The sequence below is a fragment of the Cryptomeria japonica genome, chromosome 6 (assembly GCF_030272615.1).
Source record: "Cryptomeria japonica chromosome 6, Sugi_1.0, whole genome shotgun sequence".
NCBI lineage: Eukaryota > Viridiplantae > Streptophyta > Pinopsida > Cupressales > Cupressaceae > Cryptomeria > Cryptomeria japonica.
In genome coordinates, this window is record NC_081410.1 from 198,737,778 (window position 1) to 198,756,118 (window position 18,341).

An 18,341-nucleotide genomic window follows, 5' to 3' on the forward strand; every position below is an offset into this window, starting at 1 on the left:
CCTAAATGGATATTTGTGATAAAATGTCGAGCGATGGCCGATAGTGCTTTACTACGGAGATAAGGATATGGATATAGATAGAGGAGTTGTTCTTTCACAATAGCGCCTGTTACCAAGTTTTCACCAGTTGCTTTTATTGTACCTTTTTATTTGCTTTTTCTTGATTTTTTGATTTTTTTTGTTTTTTGACTTTTTCCGTGTATTAGACTACTCAAGTGTAGTATTTCTTTAGATTGATGTTGTTAGTTGGTTCATCAAGCACATCTCCTTCTGAAGTTGTTAGCTGATAAGCACCTGATCTATAGACTGATATGATGACATAGGGACCTAACCAGTTAGGTTCAAATTTCCCTTTCTTTTCTCGATCTTGCTTATTTCTAGGATTTTCCTTGAGTACTAGGTCACCAAATTTAAAAATTTGGGGAATGACTTTGTGGTTGTAGCATTTGCACATGGGTTGCTAATATGATTTGAGATGAGTATAAGCATGTTGGCGTCTTTCATCTAATAGGTCAAGTTCTTGGAGTCGGTTAACTCGATACTCTTCATCTGGGATTAAGCCTTTTAGAGAGACTCTGAGAGATGGAATTTCTACCTCCAGGGGTAAAATAGCTTCTGATCCATATACTAATGAGTATGGTGTAGCTCCTGTAGGTGTGCAAATGCTAGTTTTGTATGCCCAAAGTGCTGGATTGAGTTGCACATGCCAATCTTTGCCTGCATCATTCATTGTTTTCTTTAGGATTTTCAATATTGTCTTGTTGGCTGCTTCTGCTTGACCATTCCCCTGTGGGTAGTATGGTGTAGAGAAACGATGTTGGATTTTGAATTTTTCACATAGTTCTCAGACATCTTGGTTTTTGAAAGGTCATCCATTATCAGTGATGATGGAATTGGGAATACCATACCTGCAAATTAGATAATTAAGGATAAAAGAGGCAATTTGTTTCCCAGTCATTGTGGTCATGGGGGCTGCTTCTATCCATTTGGTAAAGTATTCCATTGCAGTTATAATGAACTTGTGTCCATTTGAAGATGAAGGATGAATTTTGCCAACTAAGTCTAGTCCCCACTGACAAAAGGGTCAGGATATTGTGAATGATTGCAATTCATGTGCTGGTGCATGTATAAGATTGCCATGGATCTAGCATTTAGGACATTTTTTTGCAAAGTGATAAGAATCTTTTTCCATCGTAGGCCAGTAGTACCCCATCCTTAGAAGCTTTTTAGCAAGAGTAGTACCACTAGAATGTGTACCACAGATACCTTCGTGAATCTCGTGTAAAGCGGAGATAGATTCATTACGATCAAGGCAACGAAGAAGAGTACCATCTAGACCTTGATGATACAAAGTATCGGCAGTAAGGGTATAACGAGCGGCTTGTCGGATAAAATTACGCTTTTGGTTTTGGGACAAGTCAATGGGTAGGATATTGTTCTTAATATTCTCATATACCGTTCCATATAAGGGGGAGTCTGAACCAGTTAAGGCGTAGATAACCTGGGATTCTGAGTGGTCATAGGCTGGGGAGAATAGTTGCTCTACCAGAAACTCGTAACGACTCTGTTGTTCTAGAATTTGTAGTAATGAAGTGATAGTAGCCATTGCATCGGCTGCTTTGTTGTTCAATCTTGGCATTTGCTCGAAGGTGATGTGTACAAAATATTGCTTGAAGTCATCCACCATTCGCTTATAAGGTAGCAGCTTGTCATCCTTTGTCTGATAGTCGTTGTTGATTTGATTGACGACTAATTATGAGTCTCTGTAGACCTTTAACTCTGTAATTTTCCATTCTATAGCTATTTTGATGCCTATAACCAATGCCTCATATTCAACCACATTATTTGTGCATGGGAACATAAGCCTATATGATCTTGGTATAGTGTGTCCTTCAGGAGTGATGAATAGAATGCCAGCACCTGAACCATGTTGTGTGTAGGATCCGTCAAAGTATAGGGTCCATTGTTTGGTAAAGATAGCAAGAATGTCCCTATTTGGAAATTCAATCTCCATAGTTTTCTTTCTCGGTAGTGGTGCTTCTGCTAGTTGATCTATTATTACTTGTCCCTTGATAGCTCTTCACTCTGTATAGTGGATATCAAATCCACTGAGAATCATGACACATTTAGCCAATTGGCCTGTAAGAGTTGCCTTGCTAAGTAAATATTTAAGAGGATCAATTTTTGCAACTAGCTTAATTGTGAGCTAGCATGTAGTGTCAGAATTTTTTAGAGGCGAAGACTACAGTTAAACAAGCTTTCTCAATAAAGGTGTAATTTAGCTCATAGTCGTTCAATGTCCTGCTGATGTAGTATATTGCTCGTTCCTTGCCTTGTTGATCTTCTTGTGCTAACAGTGCCCCTAGTGATATATCTATTGTTGAAATGTAGAGAATAAGTGGCTTTCCTGCTATCAGTGGTACTAGAACTGGTGGGTTCATCAGATACTGTTTGATTCGATAAAAAGATTCTGCACATTTGGCTTCCCATCTGAATGGTACATTTTTATGTAACAAATGATTGAATGGTAGGCTTTTATCTGCTAATTGAGTGATGAATCACCTGATTGATTGGAGTCGTCCTTGTAGAGATCTGAGTAGGCTGATGTTCTTTGGCGGTGGCATCTCCATGATGGCTTGTACCTTTGCTAGATCCACTTCAATTCCTTTTTCTGAGACTATGTAGCCTAGTAACTTGCCTGATGTAACCCCAAAGACACACTTCTTAGGGTTGAGCCTGACTTGGAATTTCTCCAATCGATCAAAAATCTTTTCTAAGATGCTTAGATGTTCCGCTCTGGTGAAGGATTTAGCTAGTAAATCATCCACATAGTCTTCCATGAAGATATGCATCATATCATGAAAGATTGTTGTCATTGCTCATTGATAAGTTTCCCTTGCATTCTTTAAGCCAAAAGGCATGACATTCCAACAATATGTTCCCCAAGGACAGGTGAATGTTGTTCTATCTTGATCCTCTAGAGCAATCTTGATTTGGTTATAGCCTGAGAAACCGTCCATTAGTGATAACATTGCATGGCCTGTTGTGAGGTCTACAATTATGTCGATACTGGGCAAAGGAAAATCATCCTTTGGATAGGCATTGTTGACATCTCTAAAATCTGTGCATATTCTGATACGGCCATCCGATTTTGAAACTGGTACAATGTTGGAAATCCATTATGGATAGTCGATGGGTCAAATGAATCCGACAACTAATAGTTTCTTTAGTTCAGCCTTGACCATGAGTACCACATGTGGATTCATCTTTCATAGTTTTTGCTTAACCGGTTTAGCTCCTGGAGCCATAGACAAGTGATGCATGATTAATTGTGGATCAATCCCAGGCATATCTGTGTATGCCGAAGCAAAGTTGATTTGCTTTTCTTTAAAAAAATTGATAAAGTCTGATCTTTCTGCTTCTGTCAGAGATTCTGCAAGGTGTATATTTTTGGTTGCTTCTGTAGTACCAATGTTGATTGATTGAGTGGGCTCAATCAATATGGGTGATCGTTCATGAAAATGTTCAGGAAGAGTGTCAAGTCGCCCATCTTTAGGTGCCTTAAAAAGGTTTTCACCCTTAGATGCGTCCTTTATTTTTACTTTTCTGTGATCTAGAGCTGCCATTGACTAGTTCTCACCATCAGATCCTTTATTTGGTTTATTTTTGCAACTGAGAGACTTGGCACTCCCTTGGTTGCAAACATCGTTACTTTGTTTACTGGTAGAGCTTGTTTCCAAGTTAACGGTACATAGGTAGTGAATAATAGATTCATCGTTTGAGAAAATCAGTATATCATGTACTTCAGGTTCGTCCCAGTTGATGAGGTCAGGAAAGACAAGTGGTAAGGAATCGTTGGGTGGATCAAGTTCTGTTGCAGTAAGTGTCAGGATAGAGGTTTCATTGTGATTAGTTTGGGTGTTAAGGAAGTCTAGGATTCCGTTGAGGTCTTCGATGGTATCATCCTCCGTATAGACTTGTTCATAATGTTTATGCTCGCTTTCCTTAGCATCATAGATATTCTGTGGTCCAAATTCAAGTAGTCTAATTTATGTGCTATGTTCTTCTTGAGAAAGGGATGTAGAACTAGTATCTTCAGTAACATTTTTAGTAGCATTTGAGTAGCTACCCCATTCATATTCATTGGAATCAGTCTCAGAGTTATCATCCCAGATCTTTTCAGTGATGTAAACAGGTATGTTGAATGGCGAAAATAGATCTTTGATAATTGATACTATTCTGCTGGCTTTTTCTGATTCTATGTCAGATCCTGCTTCTATTCTTTGCATTTGTTCATAGACTGTTTCTTCTCGGGGAGGAATGATGTTGCCCTAAGGTGATTCTGCTTTGTTGGATATTTGTTCATGAATATGAGCTACTGCTGTAGATGTTGCCTTCTTGTGAATGATGGGCTTCTCCTGATGTTGCTTCTTTTCTTGATGTTCACGTTCCTTACGGATTGTCTCTGCTGACTCAAATAGTGCTTCTTGCCAGGATTCTTCTTTGTACTTCTTTTCTTTCCACTGAGGTTTTTGATATTTGCGTGGTATTTTCTTTGGTAGTAGAGTGAATTTAAAGCCCAATCCTTTTTTGTCTTTACTAAATTGTGAAGGAGGATCCAATGGTTCTGTGACACCTTCCTGACACTTACCAATAGGTCCTTTGCCATTGTATCCCATTTGCTGCATGATTAAGTAACCTTTACCATATAGGTGTGTGGGTATAGCTACTTCCATAGTAGCTGTTATGTCTTCTTCTTCTTCATCTTTGTATAACCAACTAAGGATATCCTTTTCCTCGGATTCATGTGCTAGAGTGCCAAGATGGATGAATGTGCCATCGAACTTGGTGATGGGTTGAGTTGCTTGATGTGTTGATGTTGTAGGTAATCCATGAGATCTAGGTGATGTGAGTAAGCTGGTCAAACACATGGGTTCCAAAGAGTATTCCCCCATGCCTTGTTCTTTGATTTTCATTTTTTGCTTGAAATCTCCAGGTAGTGATTTAGACTTCTCTTGTTGAAGATCTGATGCTGAGGGATTCTGTTTCTCTCTATTATGCGGAACCAAACTGTCATGGGCTGCCCCCATTGCATTACAATGTTGAAATGGATTGTGATCAGCAGATATAGAAACCTCCTGCCAATTATAGGGGAATTTGACACACTGGTGATATGTAGAAGGCACTGCTTGCATCTCATGTATCCAGGGTCGACCTAATAAGATATTGTAGGTGAGGTCTATGTCTAAGACCTGGAACATAGTATCTCTTTGTATTGGTCCAACTTGAATCGACAATACTATTGTTCCTTTAGAGAATATTTCTTCATCATCATATGCTTTTATGGTAATCTTTTTGCGTGGATCAATAGACTCCTCTGAGAAGCCTAATGCACAGATAAGTTTTAAGGTACATATATTAAGCCCAGCTCCTCCATCTATCAATACTCGTTTTACTCGATGTTTATAGATGATGACTTCAATATGGAGAGGAGTGTTATGTGGATGACTTAATGAGATATTGTCATGCTCTGAAAAAGTAAGATTATGAGGCCCTGTCATATGAGCAACCATGGCTTGGAATTTGTCAGGATCCAGATCTTGAGGTACATTTGTTTCTAATAAGGCTTGCTCCAATATGTCTTTGTGTTTTGGTGAAAGTTTTAACAATTCCAATATAGATATTTGAGCAGGAGTTTTGTGCAGTTGGCTAACTAGATCATATTGAATTTTGGGTATAGCATTTGTTGTTGACATATGTCCCTTCAAGTCATATTTTTGAGCTCTTGTTGTTACGTTGACAGATTCATGATCACGTTGATCTCGGATTGTGATGACATTGAATTGATTGTCTTCAGCTGATATATGATTGATGGTGTTATTGTAGATGTGATTGATACGAGCTCCACGGGTATCGTTCGAGGTGGAAGCCCCATCCTTGTTGTAGTTTGGAAGAGGATTTTTAAAGGATCCATAGTCACCATTTGTCTTGAGACCATCTACTATTAAATCACCTCTATCAATCATATCCTGAACAATGTTTTTCAGTCTCATGCAATCATTTGTTTGATGACCTTTGTTACGATGAAAATCACAAAAGTGTGAGTCATTCCACCAAGGTGGTTTGATTTGTGGTTCATAGTTGTTGATTGCTGGTAAAGAGATAATTTTGTTTGCCATGAGTTCTCTGAATGCTGACTCTAGTGATTGTCCTATAGGTGTGTAGACACATTTTTGAAAATTGTTGGTGCTACCTCGTGAATTGTTATTAGGTCCTCGATTTGTGTGATTGTTTTGAGCATTGTTGGTGTTGTTTGTGTTGGGTTGACCTTGATTGGTATTCGGTGCATATGTGTTAGTGTCTGGGTTAGCACCTTTGGGGTTCTTTGTAGCTTGAGGATTTCCTGATAAGGCAAGCACAGGTTGTTTAGATTTTGGATCATGTGGTTCATTGCCTCCTTCGTTTCCATTGTTCTTATTTCAAGTCCAGAATCTAGATTTGTCTAAGTTGTTGTTGTTTTGGTTATTATAGTTTGATGAACATGCTCCTTCTTTGAAGAATTTGAGCATTCCTTTCTTGACACATGCTTCTTCTACTTGAATGTCATTTTCAATCAATTTAGCGAAAGACGATATGCATTGGAGTTTGAGCCTATAACTCATCTCACCATTCAAGTTGTCAATGAAAATTTCCACTTTCTCCTTTTCAGGGATATCTCAAGGATATCGTGAAACCATACGTTGCCAATATTGAAGGAATACGATGAATGTTTCATTGTTTTTCTATTTGGTGTTACAGACGTCTAGCATGGTAATAGCATGTTGAATGTTATAAGAATATTGTGTTATGATTTTGTTGACTAGTTCATCAAATGATCTGACGGGAGGTGTGATTTTGGATAACCATTCCATTGCTTGTCCTCCCAAACTTCATGGGAATAACCTCATTAGATAGGTGTCATCATGAGCAAATTCAAGACTCATGGTGCAGAATTCTCGAATATGATCACAAGGATCACTTTTCCCATCGTATTTGCCAAATTTTGGAATGTCTGGGTTTGGAGGAAAAGGGACCATGTGCAATCTTCTGTCAAAAGGATAAGGACAAATCTCATTTAGTGAACACCCTACTGTTCACTTTTCCCATCGTATTTGCATATCTTGCATTTGTCTTTGTAACATTTGCATTTGTTGAGTAAGGGCAACCAAAGGCGCATTGTTTTGCCGAGGGAAGACTTCTTCCCTTGCATTAATCCTGGGTTGAAATGGTGTATTGAATGGTATATTTTGCTCGGGGATGCGTTGCTCAGGGATGTTTTGCCCTGGTGTATGTTGTTCTGGTATGTTTTGTTCAGGAATATCTTGTTCAGAGTCGTGTGCTTCCCCTTCTCGTTGTCGTTATTGATAGTCGTAATGTTGAGATCTTGTTCTAAACATGTCTGTGTCAAAGTCTTCAGGAAGTTTAACCCCTTTGCTCGTAAGCATGAGTAGGTATTTTTCCTTGTCATTTTCCATGAGTCTTTCTACAATTTTTTGAAATGAAGCACTCTCTTGGCATTCCTGAAGAAGTTCTTCAGAAATTTTAGCGTCCTCTAGACTCAGATGCTCGAAAGGATTTGATAATCTCTGATTCATGTTGGATTCCGATTGCATTTCGCTTTGTTTGTTTTGTTGAGAGCAAGTAACAATAGGCATCTAGTAGAAGCTTTCTATGATAAAAGGGATAAAATCCTCTTCGATGTGTTTCTCAGGGGTTGGTGGTTCAAATCGGGGTATGTTGTAAGTGATGCACTCGTCGGGAAAGAATGTAGGATTGATCTTTCCTCTACGGTTTATGATTTGACTGAATGCGGTTTTTTGACAATATGCTCTAGTCTTCAAAGGTTCTTTGTCAAATTCATTGGATTTGTTCTAGATATAAAGTTTGACGTGATGAAGAAATGTTTGATGAGATTTGAAGAGTTGACGATTGATGTATAAAAATTTATTTCTTTTGACAAATTTGGAAAAACTTGGTTGTTGTTTCTTCAATGTGGCATTACGATAAATATTCTTTCTTCTCAGAATATGAGGATTAGTTATGCATAAGTGATTAATGGTTTCCTTTTGAATTGTTTTGGATTCAATTTATCTTGTTTTGAAAACTCAAGTTTTACTTTATCAAAGTGAAGGTTTAGATGCCCCCTCACGACAAAGTGTGCCAAATGATATGGATAAAGTTTTCCGATATGGAAACTTGATTTGACAACTTGAGGCTTTGAACAAGTGTGTTTTGGATAAAATCCGTGAGATGATAAAGGACCTATTTGTCACTTGTGATGATGTTTCCTGATTTTGATAGGATAGATATGTTTATTGTGCAACCAATTTTGGATTCTGGACAACTTTTATTTGACTAGAAATTTGCCTTAGAAATAGCTTTTAATGTTCTGTTTCTGATACTCTGTTTTGACGAAAATGAAGCTGATGAAAGGAGGTGTTCAAAAATGTTTTCAATTTTTTTCAAATTTATCACTGTTTTGCCCCTTGTTTTTCTGGTTTTGATCATGTGCTAAAATAGAGATGGGATGCGCGACAGAAAGTTTTCAATGCGCTAAGGAAAAGACCACATGCACTAGGCTGCCCCTGGCTACGCGCTAACTGGTAAAGACTATTTAATTTTATTTTCTGTTTTGCTCAAAAAGTCATGCGTTAGTATGGGCCTGCTAAGCGCTAACTGATAAACCCTACGCGCTAAAGTTTGGCTTCCACGCGCTAAGTTGATGCTTCCATGCGCTAGACTGTTCTTAAAACGCGCTAAGTTATGATTGTGGGTTTTGGATTCTTGGTAAAGCGTTACTGTTAAGACTTGACGCGCTATAGTTCAGTTTCAATGTGCTAAAAGATAGTTCATATGCGCTAAGAGGTTGTTCTTATGCACTAGACTGCCCTGATGTATTGGTTTGGTTGTTTTCTGTGATTTTTGGATCTTTGTTTTGAATTTTTCAATTTTGATAGATGATTTTCGAAAGTAACAAATGAAAGCATGACACCAAAGAGACAACCATTTTGCTTAATCTAACAATAAGTGTATGTTCTGCGAGGATGTGTTCAAATCCCCAATCTTTTAATAGGTTTGGATACAAATAATATACTTCAAGAAGACTCTTTATTCAATGGTCATAAGTAATATCATAGCCCACTAGTCTTGATACTCTGTCAGCTCAAACAACCGCATCACCCCCTAGAGGGTGCCCATTTTTTTGTCTTTTGCCAGAAATTAACTCAAAGTGAATTGCTTCACAATTGAGTAGTTATCTTGGGAGATATATAGTGAGTAATCTTGGGGGCAGATTCTTCCCCACCCTTGCACTATGATATTACAAATGTTTGGTTACTGACTCGGCTCAAAGTTTCTATTTCGAAGGTTCATAATCAGGCTTCCTGTTTGGTCGTCAGTGATAAACTCCCTCAAGAGGCTTCCCAACCTTTAGAACAAAGGCTTTACATATCTCAAGGATACTGAGGGAAGGATAATCACTACACGCAGCCATTGAAAAGGACTTTCGTCACTTTCCACTTTTGATTATAGTGGGTTGGAACACTTGGTGTCAAAGTCGTTTCCCACTTAGGTCGTTCCCTTCACACCAGCCACGAATGGCTTTAAGAGTTTTTCAACCCCTCAGGAAGGCAGGCCTGCTAAAGGATGTAAATGCTTTAAATGACTGAAAGCATAAGAGTAGTCCATCTTTTTTATCACCCAGTTAAGGGGAGAGCATATACCTTCTACTTTCGAGACAAGGCAATCAAGTTGTTCTTTTTATCTTTTCAATTCAATGATTTTCTAAAATCTATATGGAGACGTTGCTCCACAAAAACATGGTGTTTATTTTACTCTTTCAAGGCAATGATTTTCTCCTCTATGGAAAGAAATTATCAACAAAGTAAATTCGATGCTTGGTCAACAAAACAAAAGCGATCAAAAGGGGAAGATCTTCCCCCTTTTAGTTGTAACTAACTTTTGTGACTTGGTGTGATTCTTTACTTTGCCCAAATTTAAAGATGGATCCTTTTATGCACCAAAGGATGGTGAGGCTCTTTTTAAAGTTATTTTTGCAAAAAAGAAAGGTTGTTTTGTTCTTTTTAAAGCCCCAATTAAGAATTTTCCTCCTAGAAAAGCAAGAAAAGGTTTTTCATTTATGATTCTTTTTAGGTACCTAAATGAAATATGAGTTCAATTTTTAAGAAAATTAAAAGAAGTTCAAATTTTAAACTAACTTAACTAAGTTAGTAAAAACTCTAACTATTGTAATGGTCCTAAACCTGAGCTCCTATCTGCAATAAAATTGTTAGAACCCTGCAAAATAACAAGCAAAAAAGTTAGACAACTCGTGGATTTCAACAAGTCTAATTTTACCCTCAGTTACAGATATTAGTTTTTGCCTCTGTTCGTGATGCGCTACAGAACAAACTGTACGCACTACAATATAACAGTGATGCACTACAAGATGACAGTGATGCGCTATGTTGTTTCTAGGATGCACTAGGATGGTTCCCAGATGCGCTACTCTATTTTTCTCTCATGTTGAGACCTACAAGAAAATGTTAGTGGGGTAATGCACTATAGTAAAGACTACACGCGCTATCAAATAGACCCCACGTGCTAAACAGAAAGTGGTATGCACTAGATTGTTAGCTAGATGCACTAGGGAATGTTTCCCACACACTGATTCTTGTTTCCCACGGACCTGCGAAAGTGGTTAAATTCAAAAACTGATATGATATATGGGGTCAGGCCCCACGGTGGGCACCAGAAATGTGTACGAGAAAAGTGGGTCAATAGAACTTAAAATGTGAAAAATGAAGCCTAAGGAGCCTTGCTCACACATCCACAGAACTTCTTGGTGCAAGTCATGGAGTCATGAAGGATGACTCAGCTTCCCAAGGTTGGTTCCATGGTTCTCTATCTCACAAGGTCCCTTAAACCAATGTCTTTGCTCTCAGATCACTGAGCAAAGTGGTTTAGGGATGACAAATGCAAGAACGAGGGATGCTTTGATTGATTTTATTATGAAATGCATCCTAAGCTATGCATGATCTTACAAATGCAATAAACTAGATTATAAGATGACACGATTTGTAGCAAGACTATCCTAACATGATATATTAGTCTATGATTAAGCTAAATGATAAGGAAAATACTCTAAACATGCATATTTAGATTAATTCCTATTTAAAAGAGAGGCTAAATGATGAGCATAAATGAGATATTAAAGCTTAGATGGATTTGAGTATAAGTTTGATGCTAAAGACTTGGATATCTAAAATGGAGGATGGAGAGCTCTATTTATAGCAAAAATAGGGCAATGGATGGCCAGGATTGAAAGAGTTAATCAAGTGTTGACTTTGAAAGTTGCTTAATCCATGTTTACAATTTCAACCAATGAAATGGTGACAATTGTCAACATAAGGTTGGGTTGAGAAGAGAGGTAGGAAGCATTAAATGCTTGAGAAGACCTCATGGTTACCTTAAGGGGTAAGGGTTAAGGTTAGGTTAAGGTTAGGTTAGGGTTATCCAATGGATAAAGGTTTTACCCAAAGGATAAACTCTTGTGCAAAGGATTAAGGACTAACCATGATCAAAGCAATAAATGCTTGATGAGACCCTTGGGTTACATGGACGTTGAGTTTAGAGAAAGTCTTTAATCATGTTGGAGGGTTGAGTTAACCATTAATGGTTTGGAAGAGAAAGTTGTTGGAGACTTGAAGTCTTTAATGGTTATCAAAGACTTTGAGGATTTGAGAAGTGACTTCCTCTTGCTTAGGGATGTGACAATATTCAGGAGATGGGTTAGGCTAATTTAGAAGTGATTAGAAGAATCTAGAATAGGGTTAGGAATAGGGTTTAGGAGGCAAGTGGGAGATGTAGGAAAATGCAAATGGGTGAGGGATAATAGGTTTAATTAAAATAAATTGTTTTATTTTAATTTGGTTGCAAGTGGAGGTTTTTAAATAAATTAGATTTATTTAATTGGGATTCCCTATTTAATTAAATGTAAAATTAATTAAAAGGTTTAGAAGAATAGATTTAATTAAATAAAATGATTTATTCAATTAAATGACCTAAAAGGGGTTAATTGAATTTAATTAAATAAATTGAGTAATTTATTTAATTAAATAGAGGAATGTGGATAATTTAATTTTATTGGATTTAATTAAATAGAGAAATGAACATAAAATATTCATTTAGGAATATAGTCATTTTTATACGTCTACAATAAGATGTTGTGATTCTCTTTCACTTGCCTACTACTATGATGTTGTGTGTGTGTGTGTGTGTGTGTGTGTGTGTGTGTGTGTGTGTGTGTGTGTGTGTTCTTTTTTGTTTATTGATGGATGCAGGATTGCAGGTACCAGACATCGACTCCACCTAGTCTCATGGGTCTGAGCGTGTCCTAATACCAATGGCAGTTGTTTGAGATGATTTGGTTTTCCCTCACCTACTCATGGTCTAGTATGTTCACCTTGTCAGCCTTGTCAGGTTTAAGTGTTGTCCAATCTTGAGTCGGTATCTCATTCTATCTATGTGCAGTTGGTTATGTGTGTGTGTATGGTTTATCATGGATTGGATTAATTAACCTATCGTTGGATAATGTTTATTTAATTAATTAATTAATTAATGGATATTTGATTTATTGTTATTGAATTTATTAATATTTGACTTATTAATTAATTAGTTTTATTTTGGATTTAATTGATTTATTGACTATTATTTTATTTTATTAATTGTATCCTTCGATTTTATTTATTGATGATTGATTTATTTTAATTTATTTTAGATATAGTTATAGAGTTGATTTTGATTAATTAATAATTATAAAAGTATAAAGCCTATTTCTATTTCTACACTCTTAAAAAAGTAATAATATTATTATTTTGCTTTTACTGTGCATGGGAGGTGTAAAAAAAGAAGAAGTTAATTTTACCTACCCTCTTAATTGATTGGATGAATTTGGAATAATAGGTAAGAAATATAATAAAATATTATTACCTTGGAACTACACAAGACAGGTAAGAAATATTGATTTTTGGATTATTTTGATTGGTTGGGATTTTTGCATAGTTTGTTGAGTATTTTCTATTTATTTGAAATTTCTGGATGGCTATCGGGTTACCAGTCGGCAGGATTTTTGATTGAAGCTTTGAGATTTTGTCTTGGATCTGGATTTGCATTTGGATTTTGGAAGCTTGGATTATGGAAGCTCTTCTTCAATTTTCATCCTTGGATTTGTGATCTCCGGGTTGGAGTTCTTCCATTTTTAGATTTTCTAAAATTTTGTCTTATCTATGTCTTCCCATGAAAATAATTTATTTGTGATTGTTTAATGGATGGGGAAAAGAAAGACATTATAGTTTAAATCCTTTGGAATTAAATGAATGAAATGGGGAAATTGCAGATTGCTCCTTATGTTTGAGTGAGATTCTTGAGTTTTTTTGTCTGTGTAAGTGAATGGTGGATAAATGCATATATGCATTTACTTTTTCTATGTGTTTATAGAATGTTCTTATTATTATTTAATGTTCATTTGGGTATTGTACTCATGGTGAACTCCTGGTTGTAATAGGGGCTATTTTCTATGTCTTAAGTGCTTCTGTGACTATGTAAGAGCTCATGAAACTCCTTGTGACTGTTTGTGGCATATTTTATTCTATTGTAATCATTTTTCAAGTGTATTTGGGTGTTTGGAGTTGCATTTGTTAATTCCATTTGGCCTATGCAGAGTTAGAGTTATCTCCCATGCACCTGGACTCCCAAAATGCAGTTTTGGCCAAGTTGCTTATCCACTGAGTTGCAAACTCATTTCTATGAGTTGCATTTGATGCATAAACCATGTTTATACCCTTTTTGATTCTCATCCTACCTCCTAGTCATGTCCTTGAGATTGTTTTTGTCTCCTAAGTCTATCTGGGCAGTTACTTTACCTTTCAGATGCTTCAAACTTGAGATATTGCATACTTTACCAAAAACACCACCAAATCAACCATAAATGCCACCATACTAATCAGAAACTCCACACTATCTATCAGGAATACTGCTATGCATACCATAAACTCCATTGTTCAGACCTAAAGAGCTGACAAACTGATCAGGAGAGCTAACCTACAAACTGAGAAAGCTGACCTTTGTACCCAAAATGCTGACCAATGGACCAAAATGCTATGCAATGAACCAAAAACACTAGGAAATGTCCCAAAAATGCCACCCTACAAACCAAGAACACCATTGTGCATACCAAGAGAGCCAAACTGCTCCGGAAGGCCCAGAAAGGTCAATTTTAGTGTTGTAAAGTCCTAGTATGGATTGTGTGAGTTCCCAAAGGCATGTGAAGTCTATGTTGAGAAATTTTAATTGGTTCATGATGTTATATAATGTTTCATGGTATAATTTATGTTTCGGTAAGTGGGATCATTCCCTATTGTTGAGGAGTTTCCTTATGCAGAAGTTGCTCCAACAAGAGGTTGTTGCCTTGTTGTTTGAGGATTGCTTCTATGGCTCCAGTGGGATGTTTTGTATCTCATTGTTGAGGATTTGTAGTAGTTTATGATGTTCTTATGTTTCATGTTCTTTCTTTGGTACTATGCCTATGATTTAGTTGTGAAGGTCCTATGCTTGCAATGGATCATATGTATGCTCTATGTGCAGTATGTGCTCAGTGATGTTATGTGTTCTTGAAGGCCTTCTTGTAAACATTATTTCATGTGTTGTGATGTCATTTTATGTATTACCCTATGGCTTGGCATATGATTAGGGGGAGTGGGCTTCCTTGTAACAATTGAGATTATGTGAGTTAGGTTGCTAGGCACCTAGACTACCAAGGCACAATGGGAGTTTTCCTCTTTGTAATTCAGTGGTAACATTTAATAAATGATTGGGTTTGGGTTTTACCTAATAAGATAATTCTATTTGGTTGGGCCATATGAGATGGAAATTCAATCTCCCTTGTACTCACATAGGTTGAGATGGCTCCACGTGTCTGTTAAGAGATTGTTTTCACCCTTCTTTTGTGAGAGTAGCTTATATGACTATTAGGAGTATGGATTGCTCTTCTTTGTGAGGATATCATACATGTCTACTATGGGTGCATATTTACCTTCTTTGTGAGGCTAGCACGTAGGATGTGTGACTAGTAAGGATGGCCATATTCCCTTCTATATGAGGATAGCATGTGATGACACTCCATTCCTACATGTGACCATGTCCATATGCCATGATTTTATTGTATGCCTCTGGAAGAGTATTATTGATTTCAACCTTGTGTTGTCATGTGATTATTTTTATGTTGAGTTCATTATGTGCTATGATGATTCCCATGGTTGTTAGGTGTCAACCTAGGTCTTGAGTGAGTGTTAGAACCCCATGTCATCTCCTAGCATGGAGGGTGGTTCCTATTTGGTTCCACATGGTCGGGTGGTTTGATGCCTTCTCTCATTGGGATGTTCTTCATTGGATGTTGTGTGTGTGGACTTGGATTTATATTATCTCTTCACGTGGATGTATATTGGAACATTATCTATGTAATTAAGATTCTTATCATGCGGAATGTAACTCAAAAGGATGTAATTGTAAAGGAAGCCATGTAACCAATATATTGGAATATGTGTAATGAGACTTGTAGAGGATTGATTTTGAAATGAGATATATAAAATAATATTATTGTAAATGGATATTCATGATGAATGTAATTTCCAACTAGCGGGAATTTAATGATTGCAATGATTGTGTATATCATGTGGGTGCTAGTGAATATAATAATGATCTTGTATGCCTTGATTTGAAGGATGTTAATCCTTAGTGTTAGTTACTCTTGGGATATGAAAATGAATGAGTAGTCATGGATTTATATGGATTCAATGATTCTTTATTATGTGTTTGAGTTATGGAGTTGATTTCTATCCATTAGGGTTAATATTGTATCATGATGATTTGCTAAATGTGGATACAAAATATGTGCTCTTGTGATTCGTAATATGATGTTGAAAGATTATGACCTTGGAATGTATTAAGATAATTCTACGCTATGTGATCTATAATGTGGAAGTGTTAATTAGGAATGGGTTTGAGTTAGATTATTTATGTGTTAATCTTGGTGGTATCATGTGTTGAGAAGTGTTATTACTTGTTGTTATGATTTTTGTATGAGCATGTGATTAGTAATCTTGATGTGATGATATGTATCTTTAAGAAGTGTTCTCGTTCCACTTATAGAGTTGGATATGTGGTTTCATTGTAAGTTAGATGATTCTTGTAAGTTTGTGAATGAGAAGAATCGATGATATTAGAGATTGAAGTAGAATGGAAGTTGTAATAGTGCGTTGTTGACATTTCATATGGTATGTGTTAAGAGATGCTATTATGTATGGATTAGATGGAAATGATACAGGTATCTTAGGTGGCATCATGCATCTATAATAGTTAAGCATTGATGTTATCCTTCATGTACTTGTGTATGTAAGTAATCCTCTTGCTAGACATTGTGAATATTAGATTGTGATCTAGTACTATCTTATGAAGGGATATGTGTTTTGATTCATAATGAATAGAATGGATGTGTAATGATGGGGGATTATGAACATTTGAATTGGTGCTCTAAAATGAACTTAGTCTATAGGATGTTACTCTTAAAAGTAGTGATGTTGAGATACCCTAGGGGAAAAGATGATATGATGTGTTATTTCGCTTGCGTAGTTGTGTTATGATGTTCTATGCTTTGTTGTAATGAGAAAAAGATGTAATTTGAAATGATGCATTTAGTAGATGATGTATTTGATATGCATTAGATAGATGTTATAAATGTATGTGTTGTTTAGTATATGAGATTTTTTTTAAAAATTATCTCTATTTGTAGTTAGATTAGGTGTTTTTCTCTAGGGTATTTTGGCGAGCATTACACTCCTCTCTTAACAAATCATTAGAAGCTAAAATAATATAGGTTATATATTCCAACCACCTCTTAAATGGTCCAAATTTTCTAGCATAAATATTTTGACATGCAAAGTCCTACAAGAATGCTAACAACAATTGTTCCCCCAAAGGATCCTTAATTTGGAATTTCCTATTGTCATGTATACTCATGATTTTCAAGCATATCACTTGGGAAGTAAAAAGGGATAAGGGTCCCTACTCTAGGAAGACATGTGGAATGGGTACACTACCTTCGAAGGAATTCAAATGTAACACAATTAAGAAAATTTTCACTGAATATTCTAAAATTGAGAAGGAATCGACAGTCAAGAAGTTTTTCATCATTCATTAAGAGGAATACATTATGCCGTGTGGATGAAATTTAGGCAACTATAGTGTAAGAGTTGGGTACACGTTGGAGGAATCCTTGATTGCAAAGGAGGGATGGCTAACTCATTTATGTTGGTTCAAATATTGCCTACCCAAGGTTGGGGCATTTGTTTGAGTAGATATACATATAAGAATTCCCATAACTAATAGATTATAAATATGATTGTGAGGGTCATTCATACATTTCATGTACAAAATGATGAAGAAACTACTAATCATTTGATGATAAACTACAATTTTTCTAAGACTTTCTAGAAGTGGTTATGTGCAGAATTTTTTTTAACAAGCTCCCTTGCCCTCTAAAATTTTAGATTTATTTACTTTTTGGTTGTTACTTTATAAAAAGCCACATTTTCTAGCATTTGGACCACAATTCCATCAATTATCAAATTTGAGCTCTATAAGGAAAGAAATAGACACATTTCAAGAAAAATAAATGTTAGCATAAGTATTTTTAATCAAATTGGAGAATGCAATGAAGAAAGTTGTTAACAATATGAAAATAATTAGAGCACAAAAAGTATTTCCTTCACTTCATAAGATAATGAAATAATGAATAGATGGGGATCTCTCAAGTTCTCCCCACTAATGGGTTATGAAGGAATTATCCCTAGACAAATATAAGTTTGAGAATGAGTTGGACTTATCCTCTCGAAGGATGGTTCAAACTCAAGTTTGGTGGAGCTTCAAGGGAAAATCTTGGAAATTTCAATAGCTAGTTGCATAATCAAGGTTCACAATGGGAAAATAATCAAATTAGTTTCAAGGAGATTAGCATTTGAAAGGAACAATGAAGTAAATGCTTTATATATATATATATATATATATATATATATATATATATATGCGTATATTAATGAGTATTGAAGGATTAACATATTTCCATGTTTACTTTCAATTTTTAATAAGTCATTCTCTCTTCACGTAAATGGTGAAATTGGCAAGGGAATCTACTTGGCAATTTATTTCTCCATAGACATTTTTTATTGTGCATGTGTAGGTATATATTT